The sequence below is a fragment of the Brachyistius frenatus genome, unplaced genomic scaffold, assembly GCF_029030835.1.
Source record: "Brachyistius frenatus isolate BFR_SWC_R1_liver_20210118 unplaced genomic scaffold, ASM2903083v1 Contig_268, whole genome shotgun sequence".
In the NCBI taxonomy this organism is placed as follows: Eukaryota; Metazoa; Chordata; class Actinopteri; family Embiotocidae; genus Brachyistius; species Brachyistius frenatus.
Window position 1 is genome coordinate 382,158 of NW_027210867.1, and position 13,978 is coordinate 396,135.

The 13,978-nt window shown below is 43.9% G+C and overlaps 1 protein-coding gene across 1 annotated transcript in view; it reads left to right on the forward strand.

Moving 5' to 3' along the window:
* Positions 1-13,978, forward strand: part of LOC138634581 (carbonic anhydrase-related protein 10-like) — an 80,267-nt gene that overhangs the window by 31,607 nt on the left and 34,682 nt on the right. The gene's annotated exons all lie outside the window — the stretch shown is intronic.

Genomic DNA, 13,978 nt, shown 5'->3' on the forward strand with positions numbered 1-13,978 from the left:
GAGTGTCTCTGCTTAATTGGATGGAACGATTTTAAGGATGAAAAGAAAAGAAAGCATGAAGTTTAAACTACGTCTAAAAACCACATCGCAGAGTTTTCTTTTTCTTCTTAAACTCTGGTTTTCTGTGACACTGAGTAAATGGCTTGTTTTGATAGTTTATCACCGTGCACACGCTCATGCGGCTCATCTCAGATTACATGTAGGCAGTGTGTGCTGCAGCAGTGGATTAAAGCAGAGCTGTGATATCTCGTGTAGATTAATGTGCTGGAGGAACGGCGCTCTCAGTTCGTCACCTTCGGTCTGAGCTGAAACATCTCAGTGAGTTTCCTAAAGACTGCGGTGATCCTCAGCGCCACATTTATTGTTCAGTAATTCCTGCATCACACCTATTAAATTTATGATATTGTTGTCTTTTATGTACTTAAGTGTTCGTTCAGGTCAGAAAAATGTAAACACAGTTCCCTTAACGTGCACTGTTTACCTAACACGGCATCATTCACATTTGAATCACTATTGTGTCATCTCTTCTATGAACCGTCGATCTGTTTGCTTGCAGATGACTTCAGGGTTTTATTTGTCTTCCTCCTCTCAGCTCCCGTGTGCGGTCGGTCATGTGCACAGACTGAATATAAAAGTGTTCGTAGCTTTCAGGTCTGTAAAATGGTTCCGATGCAGAAGTGTCTTAAACTGCAATACCAGCGAGTGCCACTAGAGGTCGGCTCCAAAAAGCCTCCGGCTCCATAGACTCCCATTCAACTTCTCTCATCAAATACAAAGTCAATAAAATGTGTCCATCAGTTATCTCGGTGTTGTTGGAGGCTTCGTAACGTTCACAAACCAACAGGTGACCTCACCGCTGGTTGGTGATTGTAACTATAATGCTGCATGGTTGATCTCATTGATTCCTACAAATCCTCTGAGCTCAGATGGACCATGTATAGTAGTTATTTACATCGGTGATGGGATGGTGTTATTAATTCACAAACGTAGAGTAAGTTTGAGGACGAGAACATTTTAATGACATGTTGTCGTGGGTCACCGTGTGTGGTACCTGTTGCTGTACGGCCTCATTTCATTTTGCCGTTCATATTAATGCATCATAGACGCCGCACTGCCTGCTGACACGCGTGACTCATGCATGTGCATCATTTATGAAATAGACCCGACACCTATGTTTCACGTGTGCTGCAGTTCCCAGCTAAAATATACAGAGAAACGATCTGTGATCACATTGTACTGAATAATCACAGCAGAAACCCAGTGAAGACTCTAATTATATCACGACGACACTTCACCAGGAAAAAGGCGGAGTTTTCTTCTCTGCTCTGTTTCTGTATCTCTCCTCTGTCTCGCTATGAACGAGGGTAAACAAAAACAACACGACTGCTTTTTGGTTCTGATTTATGTGTTTATTATGGCATTTATAGATTTCATTTCATTTTAACATAACATAAACATATAACAGATAGTGTCAGTAACCTGTCAGTTACTACAGTGTATTTTTAGAGGCTGCGTACATATTTTATTATTTGTCTTTTCTGAACACATTTAGCTTTTTTAAAAAGTATTGGTATCGGATCAGAAATCCGTGGTATTGAACATCACTACCTGTCGGACCTCAAAAATTCAGCACCAATGTCTGTCAAATAGAAACTCACTGATTCATTGGTAGAACCTGCAGCAGCACCGCAGCCGTCACACAAGCACACAAACGCACGCACACGCACACACACACACACACACACACACACACACACACACACACACACACACACACACACACACACACACACACACACACACACACATACACATGCACCAGGACGTGTGTCCCAGGCCTTACTGGCTTGTGGTTGTCTATAACTTTACCCCTCATCATCAACTGCAAAATACCTCTGTAGTCGACTCTTGTCTTCAGAGACATGATGAGTGGGTGATTAAAAAAAAAAAAAAGGTTTCTGGGCTTATTGTTTATTATTATTATTTTAGTATTTGGACACATAAGCAGAGCGTATGTATGATAAGTTTTTTAGTGTACTGTTATTAAATGGCAGGTCAAACGATAAAATCACAGACTAAATATAAAAGTGTTCATAGCTTCCAGGTCTGTAAAATGGTTCCAATGCAGATGTGTCTTAAGCTGCAATACCAGCGAGTGCCACTATGGGTCAGCTCCAAAAAGCCTCCGGCTCCATAGACTCCCATTCAACTTCTCTCATCAAATACAAAGTCAATAAAATGTGTCCATCAGTTATCTCGGTGTTGTTAGCTAAAGTCACTCCTTCTTATTAGTTTTCTGGAGGTCCATCTGAAAATAATCCCTCATTCATTAGAAAAGAAGATTCAAGAAGACCTGTTTTTGGGGGCGTGTCTGTTTGATTGACAGGTCTGTGGTGCAGTCAGGTTACAGCTATTGGTGGGTGGGACGTAGTATCGTCAGGTTTCCAATCAGATCAGTCAGATCCACCGCTGGCTCCTCCCCCAACTCGTCTAAATATGGTCACTTCCTGTAAACCGGTCTGTTGCAGGTGTGTGTGTCGTGCGTTCAAAGGCAGCAGTGTTTTTCCGAAGCCTCCCAGAATGCTGCTGAATCCACATGTTAATTCAGTCAAATTTGGGTCCTCAGCTGAAACTGTGAGCGCTGCACATCCAACCTATATTTTCATTGCAACTTTAGAAGCTAAAAATCCACTTCCTTGCTGCATGTCTGCAGTATTGACAGTCAGACTCAGGGGTTCAAAAGGAGCCAGTTGCCCCAGTTTTCACTGTTATTTTCCAAACCTGTTCCTGCCAGCCGAGTCCTCATCCTTGTTGATTTCTGTAGAAAAAATGGGAACAAGTCAGACTAACACAAAGATTCATTAGTGAGCAAAACTAACAGCAGCAACAGGAGGTACATACAGTATGTATTTAAGTAGGCTGCTGCTTTTTGATAATCTTGAAAATCTATTTTTTTTCGGGAAAACCTCCGTCCCCTTCCAACCCCCACTATCACGACAAAACGTGAGATAGCCACGCTTTAGGCAATCTAGGCGTGAAAGTTACACGTTTTGAAAGCGTGAAACTTACACACACGTGACCAAGGTCCATCAACAGAGGTTTTGTGAACAAGAACAAATGCCTTTTTGGGGGTATCAGGAGGCAGGAGGGTCGGAGAGCTCGATGTGGGACGACGAGGTTGTTTTTTCAAACATAGGTTTTAGCTATAAGTTTAATTTTCCTGTAAATGACATTACTCTACGCATTCAGTAGGTTTCATTTTCGTGCATCAGCTGCCGCCCTGAGCACCGATAGTACGCGACGTGCAGCAACGCGTGAAAGCCACAGGCAGCATATACAGTATCTGTTACTGCAGCATCAGGACATTTTTAGTTTGTTTATGGAGTCATAAAAACTTGTCTCTGCTCATCACAATTACATATTTACAAGTTCTTTCAGAGAAAAAAAATTCCCCCACTGCCCTAAAGCAGAAGTTCTCATCCTTCTGAATTTTTTCCCTGCAATAAAAAGTTGAGGATAAAAACAGTCAAAAAGCATCATCTTGAATGGATTTTTTTTTTGTTTGAAACAGAATTTCAATAATCTTGAAACTGAATATTAAATTAGAAAGTTCAATATCTCCCCCTGCCTTGTGTACGTCAGGCTGCTGCGCTCCATTTGCATGATGCAGGAACAGACTCAGAAATTTTGGATTGTGCCCAAACATCATCCATCAGTGATGTCATCGTTGGTTTGTGAACATTATGAATCCTCCAGTTCAGATTCTGTCCGTCACCATCTTTGCTAGTTCGGAGCGGTTTGAAGCAGGAAGTGACCATATTTGGACGAGCTGGGGGAGGAGCCAGCGGTGGATCTGACTGATCTGATTGAAAACCTGACAATACTACGTCCCGCCCACCGATAGCTGTAACCTGACTGCACCACAGACCTGTCAATCAAACAGACACGCCCCCAAAAACAGGTATTTTTGAATCTTCTTTTCTAATGAATGAGGGATTATTTTCAGATGGACCTCCAGAAAACTAAGAAGAAGGAGTGACTTTAGCTAACAACACCGAGATAACTGATGGACACATTTTATTCACTTTGGATTTGATGAGAGAAGTTGAATGGGAGTCTATGGAGCCGGAGGCTTTTTGGAGCCGACCTCTAGTGGCATGCGGTGGTATTGCAGCTTAAGGTTCTTCTGCAGTAAGTGATTGTGCATCGTTCTGAAGGAAAGTTTATGTAGACAAGTGACAGCAGAACTATGAATCTGCGTCAACTGCTCTTTCTCAAAAACAGATATGTGACACATACTGAAATTAAATTTCATGAACTGGATTTGAATAATGAGAGCTGAATGTAGAAGTACACAAAGATTTTCTGGGAGGATCAAATACAGTTTCAGAGCAGTTCTGCTGAAAACAATCTGGTCAGCATCCAAATAAACGGAGCTTAGGCGCTCGAAGTTATTTTTACACCACATTTCTACACATTTTGATGTGCTGTTGTTTTTAACATGTAACACAGCAGCGGACCAGTAGGACAGGCGAACCGAGGCTATTTCTGAAGCAAGTTTCTTTCTTTCACCACAAACGCTGTTGTGTCAGCTGACGTCAAACATCTTCTCTGCGTTCTCAGAAACCTCCCACCTTCTGAGTGTAATATTCCCAGTTCGATGTACGCTTGGATGTTTCCGCCTACTCTGAGGTCGGAACTTTCCCACTTCCCACTTGCTCATGAACGCCCCATTACTGCCCTGGATTTTTCCTTTCAGGCAATGGAGAGTTTGTCCTTATTGCTGGATGTTGTTGCAGCTACATGAAGCCTGAGAGAGGAAGTCTACATGCACTAATCAGGGAGTAGAAGAGAACATTGCATGAGGCAAAGATCCTCTAAGGTAGTAAAACAGCGTTTTTTAAATAGTGGAATCTAAATGTTAATATTAAGGACAGCCGGCATGTTAATGAGTCATTTACACAACATTTGAAGGAGAGAACATGTGATCCTTTCGGTGTTGTTTGTGAAGTTACATAATGGATTTTAATAGAAGCGAATTCATTGTTTAATATGATTTGTGAATGTAATTATAACTAATGTCTCAGGTAAATGATCAGAGGATTTTTTTTGGGTCACGTTTGCACTAAACATGCAACAAACTGCAAAAAAGATGATCTTCTCACCATCTCTCTCTCACACACACACACACACACACACACACACACACACACACACACACACACACACACACACACACACACACACACACACACACACACACACACACACACACACACACACACCATCCTCTGCTTTTTGTTCAGGAAGGAGGAGGATGCACAATTCTCCTGAAATAGGGCCATGATGCAATAGTGTGCTTCTCACCATTTTTGGTGTGAAGACAAACAGGCTTCAGAAAAGTTGATCAACTTCTAGCTTGAATAGAAAGAAGCTCAGAGGACACACAACATATAACTTGATCCATGTTAAACATGCCCAGGGAGGACTTCACAGATTTTTAACCACAAAGTGTTAGTAGCTTCCCAGTTTGAACAATGGTTTCGATGCAGAAGTGTCTTAAGCTGCAATACCACAGACTGCCACTAGAGGTCGGTTCCAAAAAGCCTCCGGCTCCATAGACTCCCATTCAACTTCTCTCATCAAATACAAAGTCAATAAAAGTCAGTCAGGTTGCAGCTATCGGTGGGCGGGATGTAGTATCGTCAGGTTTCCAATCAGATCAGTCAGATCCACCGCTGGCTCCTCCCCCAGCTCATTCAAATATGGTCACTTTCTGCTCCAAACCAGTCCAAAGTAGCAAAGATGGTGACGGGACAGAATCTGAACTGGAGGCTTCATAACGTTCACAAACCAACGATGATGTTACTGATGGCTGCTGATTGTTTTTAACATGTTTTCTATCATCATTAATGTGAAGGGTATCAGCTGCAGGTTGTCTCTGCGACCAATCAAATGTCTCGCTAATGGTGCTGCATGAATCAAAATATGCCTGAAACCTCTGAACTCTACATGTTCTTTATGTGTCAGGAGACTCAGTGTCCACGTGTGTTTCAGCTGTATGTCTCTGTCCACATGTCCTTTTCTTTTATGGCTTTCATGCTGAGTCCTGACCATTTTCACCCACAGCAGAGAAAGAAACAGACAGACACAGAGAGACAAAGAGACAGAGAGAGACGGAGAGACAGACAGAGAGATAGACAGACAGAGATAGACACACAGACAGACAGACAGAGACAGATAGACAGACGGAGACAGAAAGACAGACAGACAGTGACAGACACAGAGACAAAAAGACAGACAGTGAGACAGACAGACAGAGAGAAAGACAGACAGACAGAGAGAAAGACAGACAGAGACAGTACAGGGGGACAGACTCAGAGTGGATTACAGTGAGTTACATCATTGTTTGAGGGTTTTATTTGTATTGTTATTATAATGTTTCATTGACAGCAGCTTTCAACTTCCAGTCTCATGTTTCTGAAGTGAAATCTAGAAATCCTGCACAGTCTGAGCTGCACCTTCTAACACAGTTCTCTATGGTTCTTTATGGTTCTGTATGGTTCTCTATGGTTCTGTATGGTTCTCTATGGTTCTGTATGGTTCTATATGGTTCTTTATGGTTTTGTATGGTTCTGTATGGCTCTATATGGTTCTTTATGGTTCTTTGTGGTTCTATGTGGCTCTATATGGTACTTTATGGTACTGTAAGGTTCTTTATGGTTCTTTATGGAGACACAGTTCAGGTGGTTCCCAGCGAATGTTTCCCCTCAGAAGGTCCCAGGAGAACTCGATGTTGACAGTCTGACTCTGGGGGACGAATTCACGGCTGCAGTTAATTTTATGTCCACTGGATGTTACTGTCCACTCTGGATTTGATGGACCAATCAGATCTTTTAAAAGGATGTGTCACCTAGCAACAGGATCAACCACACCTCCTCACAGAGATAAATGTGTCTGTCCCTTCTTTGCTCAGAGTTGCCCTCAGAAGTTTCCTAAATTAATCCTCAGCTCAAAACGTTTAGTGAAAGTTAGGATCCGAATACGGCCCATAATGCACCATTTTGACGGTGATGTTCTGCCCGGCCCATCGCTTCATCGCCGTAGACTTTCTGAAGCATTTTTAAGGGTCTTTAAGGCGCCGATTTCTGAGGACATCCTGATCCACCCTCGTACAGGCTAATATGAAAGACACTTTCCAACAGGTCAAACTGATGTTGTACCGAACATCTGGATTTAGATTGAACATCAGATCTGAACTGGCACCCTGCAGACTGATGGATGCATGTTTCCATGTGGATCCATCAATCCAGATTATTTATTTATTTGTTTCTTACTTCCTGTGAAAAGTCTTTTTTTTTCTGTTGGCGTGCCATCTTTCTTAATGGAGTCACATGATCTTGTGATCTTATTATCCACTCCACCCACAACACGCGATGAGCAGCTCGGCGACTGATATTAAGGTCCCATCAGAACTAATAGCCCGGGACAGAGTGATTACTGGACGCTGCAGCCCGGTGAAGACGTCAGTAACGTGCTGCTCTTGAGCAAACACTGTAATCCTGCTCTGCACTTGGCATATGGTTTCCACGCCTTCGGAGATAAGTCTATGTTCTGTACTTACATGTAAACAGGAAGTGAGGAGAGCAGCCTGTCCAGCTCCGCTTCATGCACGGTTAGTATGTTAGCATTAACACAGATATGAAGAGCTCGTCTCACATTCACTCGTTTTCACGATTTACAGCAGTGAGCGTCGTCTCATCGTGCGTTTCAAATCGCACACTATTTCTTTTTACTTTCAGTACGTACTGCAGCTGCTCCTCCAGAGTATGTACTGGTGCACAGTGTGTGTACAACGGGGACATCATAGAAATGCACCTTGAACTTTGACCTTCCTGGTCATATCTGCCATGATCTGTAGCGCTTCTTCTTCTTCCTCCTTTTGTGGGCGGAGCATCAACGCTGCTGCCGGCTCAGTCGATGTGACTTCAGCTGCTGAGGATTGTGGGTCAGAACATCCAGAGTATCACGCTGAGCTGCAGACTGCAGAATAGGACCGGATGTAGTAGAACATCCTGGTACTTTTAGTATACGACGTTACCATACTGTGTACTGGGACATACTGAATGTTTCTGACCTACTAATGACAGTGTGGTAGTTTGGATACTGAACAGCAGGACTGTGACACACTGAGGTCCTGAATCAAACTCATCTTCACAGTTCAGCTGCTTTTACTAAAAGTTTTTTTTTTTAATTTTTTTTTATTATAAAAACTTGAACTTTGGTTCTGTTTTGCAGGACTTGGAATGAGATCTGTTGGCTCTTTAATTTGTGTGACTTGACGACTGCTCCACTGAAAGGAATCCAGTCACGCATTTATTTATGAGACTCCTTGAAGAAGCCGGTTTGTTGTGATGAGGTTTGCAGAGCAACAAAGGACATAAATATAGATAAAAGTAAGACGAGCATGAAGAAGTGTGTCCCGGGTTTTGAACAGACTTGTGTGTGTGTGTGTGTGTGTGTGTGTGTGTGTGTGTGTGTGTGTGTGTGTGTGTGTGTGTGTGTGTGTGTGTGTGTGTGTATGTGAGCAGCAGTGGACGCTGCAGCACCAACACACAGTGGATGTCTGATAAAGGACTTCTGTTCCTGCTTCCACCAGAGCAGCAGCTGATAATGAAATCATTCCGGGGGATGAATTGCTTTGAGAAAGAACAGGAAAGGTTAATGTGAGCGTTCTGGGCTCTGTGACGTGCTGTGTGTTACCGCGGCGACCCATCAATCCTCTCAGTGGCAAAACTCATAGTTTTACGGGTAACCAATCTACTTAATGGCTGTTGTTTTCTGAGGGAGGTTCACTTCACATGGTTTGAGCTGGGGAGCTGAATGAGACTCACCTCCACCTCCTCACATCTCCTCATACCTCCTCCACCTCCTCACATCTCCTCCGCCTCCTCACATCTCCTCCACCTCCTCACATCTCCTCCACCTCCTCCACCTCCTCACATCTCCTCACACCTCCTCCTCCTCCTCACATCTCCTCCACCTCCTCACACCTCCTCCACCTCCTCACACCTCCTCCACCTCCTCACATCTCCTCACACCTCCTCTACCTCCTCAGACCTCCTCCACCTCCTCACACCTCCTCCACCTTCCCCACTTCATCTATCCCCTCACACCTCCTCTACTCCTCATACCTCCTCCACCTCCTCACATCTCCTCCACCTCCTCCACCTCCTCACATCTCCTCCACCTCCTCCACCTCCTCACATCTCCTCACACCTCCTCCTCCTCACATCTCCTCCACCTCCTCACACCTCCTCCACCTCCTCCCACCTCCTCACATCTCCTCACACCTCCTCTACCTCCTCAGACCTCCTCCACCTCCTCACACCTCCTCCACCTTCCCCACTTCATCTATCCCCTCACACCTCCTCTACTCCTCAACCTTCTCTACCTTATCCTCCTCCACCCCCTCGCACCTCCTCACATCTCCTCCACCTCCTCCGCTCCTTCACCCCTCCACCTCCTCACACCCCCTCACACCTCTTCCACCTCCTCACACCTCCTGTACATACTCCACCTCCTCCACCCCTCCTCCACCTCCTCACACCTTCTCACACCTCCTCACGCCTCCTCTACCTCCTCCACCTCCTCACCCCTCCTCCACCCTTCCACCTCCTCAGCCTCCTCACACCTCCTCCAACTCCTTCCATCTCCTCCACCTCCTCCAACTCCTCACACCTCATCAACTCCTCCACCTCCTCTACTCCTCCAGCTCCTCCACTCCTCCACCCACCAGGCCTCCACTCGTCTGTCTGAACATGTCTCAACATTCAGTCCAAACAGCAGCTCCTCCTCATCTCTTGCTCTTCTTCTCCTCCCTCATTCACGACTCCTCTCCAGAGTCTCTCCGGTCAGTGGTGACTTCCTGTCTGTAACAGGAAGCAGACTGTTTCCAGTGTTTGTACCTGGCTAAGCTGCTGGCTGTGGAGGTGAACTGAATGGTTTGATGTGTAGCAGCGCTCCAGGTTCACTTTCAGTTTAGTTTTACAATCTGTTGTCTCAGTTTCGTAATGAATTGTTTGCATGGATTTTCACATCAATATTTCTGTCTCCCACATGACCCTCGGGGGCCTCCGTAGAAAGAGACGGACATGAATATGAACATCTGAACCACAAAATGAATAATATCTCGACAAAGTTGAAGCTCTTTGTGCAACTATCAACAATTACTCAACTATCGTACCGAAGTACACATTTCAAGTATTGTACTGTATTTCCGTGCTACTTTTTCTCCCCACTCCGTCTCATGGACATTCATTTTATTTAATTTTAATTTAATTTCTACACTTTATAGATTAAATCCCACCTGATTACACACCAACTACGTCAGTAAAATACGATTCACACATTAAATCAGTATTTATAATGATGTAATATTATGTGGAATAAGGCAACACTCAGTGGGGACATTTTTTATGTTTTGTTGTTGTATTTACTTTTAGTAAGTTTTATTAATACTTAGCTGCTTTTCCTTAAGTAACATTTCAAATACGAACTTGAATTTATAATGGAAGTCAGTATATTAAGGATATATTTTAATATTTTGCAGTCCCTTAATTTACATAAAGAAACAGTTCAGCGTTTGTGAAACTCCTTTATGCTCTTTCTTGCCATACAAGCATGGACACCAGGGTCATGTACAGTAAACATGAGGTTTGTGAACTGCAGCTTGAAGCCTCCAGTCTGGCATCTTGTTGTTTTGGCACCAGAAGCGACCATATTTGGACGTGCAGGGGAGGAGCGAGGGGAGGATGTGACTCATAGGGCTCTGGAACAGTAACAAAGTGCACCTACCAGCAGCTCTGAAGCCCGCTGACTCATGCTGGATCCCAGCGGAGCCTGAACACTGCAGCGCCTACAAATCCCATCAGGCTTTGCTCTTCACACCTGAATGTGAAAGTCTGATGTGGCTGAGATCGCTGGTATCTTACTGGATAATTTCATCTTTTATCCGGACGCCCTACAATGTGGTCATGACGTCACGCGCCAGACACTCCCTCCAGGAAATCACGATAATAATAATTTACGCAAATTGAAGCAAATTTCACGATATTTGTTAATATTCACGCGATTTTTCCACAAAAAATGGTTCGCAGAATGTGTGCTGAAAGTATTAACAACATAAAGTAAATCTTTTCAAACAAAAATCTCTTCTTTACCAAAAATAACTCCTCATTTCCATCTAGAAAGTCTCTGCTCCTGTTTTCATCACCAAATAAAACTCTGTTCACCGGAGGAAACCGGAACAAGAGGAGAAACAGGAAGTGACGGGGTTTGTGGGAGATGTGGTCTTCACATTAAAATGATCTGATTAAATGTTTCTGATCAGAGGAAGTGATTCCATATTACTGGATGTTAAATGAGTTTTATCGACACGTCCAGTTGTCAGAGACGTCTCTTTGTTTGTTTCATCCAGCAGGTCTATGTGTTGAATGAACATGAATTAAACAGCATCTAAAGCTCTTATTTTGACAGCTGATGTAGTCCTTGTTTCTATATTCCAGTCACAGACGGTCTGTTCTGGAAACATACGCAGCTTTTAGGACCTTGTAGGAACGTTGAGCCTCACGGTTCTCTGAGTTCAATAAATAAATAAAACAAGATTCGAATTAAAATATTTCTGTGACTGCAGCATGATTATTATCAGTGAGGTAAGTGATTACATATCATTGTTTATTAGGTGGTGCTTAAAAAAAATGTCTCCACTTGCAATTTTTTCTAATTCCCACAAAAAGCTCACTTAAAACTCAAAAAATTACATTGAATTTTTGAGAAACTCTGCTGCAAAATCAAACATTTTTGATCAAAACAATCACAAAAAAGCTGAGTGAAACCTCGAAGGACTGTCCAGAGCGCACATTTATTCTTTCTATTTTCGTGCAACTCTCAAGATGCAACCAACATTTGAGCTTTAGATCTTTTTCAAGCTCTACTTCCTGGTCAAACTAACTAGATGAGTAACAGACTGCGGTGAGACCTATTTCCTGTTCATCACTGTTGTTAGTAGGAGACGTTCATGTTGGACTTTCTGTTGGGTTGCTCAAGACAAACCAGAATGACCCGGTATCACTTCTACTGCTCTCTGTGTAATAATGTTCGCTACATTTATTACGTCCTTATCGTGAGGCTCCAGAAAACTGTCCTCCTCTTCAGCAGCACCGTGAATCCCCAGTCTGTCCTCCATCCCTCTGTCGTCCCCCCGTCTCTTTGTCTCTCTCTCTTTGCCCCACCGTTTGAACCCACTCAGATTTATGAATATTAGAGAGGACGGCGGCTCCTCAGGGCTTCCTCCTTCAGGCTCCGTCCCTGTGCCTCTGTCCTCTGTCGCTCTGTCCCTGAGTGGCTCCATTATTTTAATGAATGTGTCAGACAACTTCTCCGTAGACTCCCAACTGAACGCTAGTCGATGAGATGGGTTATGGATTTACGCCACAGGTGTCAGATAGGAAGTCACCCAAACTGTAGGATCATTTTGAGTGGATTAAAGAAGGTGACATGAAAACTCTGCATGTTATATTGTCTCATCATTCGACAGCATCAACATGACTTATCATCTGAAACATGTCAGCCGCCTCCTGTCGGCCACCTGCTTGATGTAGATAGCAGACAGCTGACTTTGTGTGCTTGTAGAATTTATATTTTAAAGGCTCTTTTCACGTTTTGGTATTTCTCTAATGTTGCACCGTGTTAACAGTGAAACTTATGACATTATTTATCATCCCTGCAAGAATGTTTTAACACCATGAAAATATTTATTTAGATAAATTTAGCCACATGTACTTCCTGAAACACACACACACACACACACACACACACACACACACACACACACACACACACACACACACACACACACACACACACACACACACACACACACACACACACACACACACACACACACACACACACATCCTGAGCTGGGTGATATAACAGTGCGTTGACATGCGACTGTGTGCCGAGAAGGGGTCAGGATTTCACTCTGCAGATCAGAGCTGCGACATCTGTCACTTCATTCCTCCACAGAAAACTACTGGCAGAGAGGGGTGGAGGGATGGAGGGGTGGGGGGATGGAATTGTGGAGGGGTGGAGGGATGGAAAGGTGGAGGGGTGGAGGGGTGGAAGGGCGGAGGGGTGGAGGGACGGAGGGATGGAATTGTGGAGGGACGGAGGGGTGGAGGCGTCTCCCAGGTGTCAATCAGTAAGTATGAATATAAAAACAGCATCATGAAGCAGATAAAAATGATATAAATTAGTTCTCAAATCAGAATTTTATGGTTGAAGTTCACATCCATCATTCATTGTAACTTTCTCCCGTTTCGATACGTCTCAGCTGAACAGGACGACGGCTGTTGATGAGTTTTTTGATCATAATGACAGCTGCTTCTCATTAAGCCAGTTTCTGATGAGCGTTACGACAGTTCAGCCCTGATAATCCCTCTCATCTGGCTGTCTTTGTCTGCATGTGTCAAAATGACAGAGGCTTTAGTGAGGTCATCTGAGGCCGTGTGTGCGTTTGTGTTCATGTGATCATCCTCTTCCTGTGTGTCACAGTGTTAACTGAAGCAGCCCACATCAGGCTGCCTTTTGGACAGCTATCAATCCAACAGTCCCGTCCAATCCCTGTGCAGGTCCAACGCTGCAGGACAGAGGAGGGCAGTAATCATATTACAGCAGAGGATCAGCTGGTGGCTGAGTTTAATCACAGACGGGATAGAAAAGTGTTTGTAGCTTCCACGTCTGAAAAATGAGGCCGATGCAGAAGTGTCTTAAGCTGCAGTACCAGCGAGTGCCACTAGAGGTCGGCTCCAAAAAGCCTCCGGCTCCATAGACTCCCATTCAACTTCTTTCATCAAATCCAAAGTGAATAAAATGTGTCCATCAGTTATCTCGGTGTTGTTAGCTAAAGTCACTC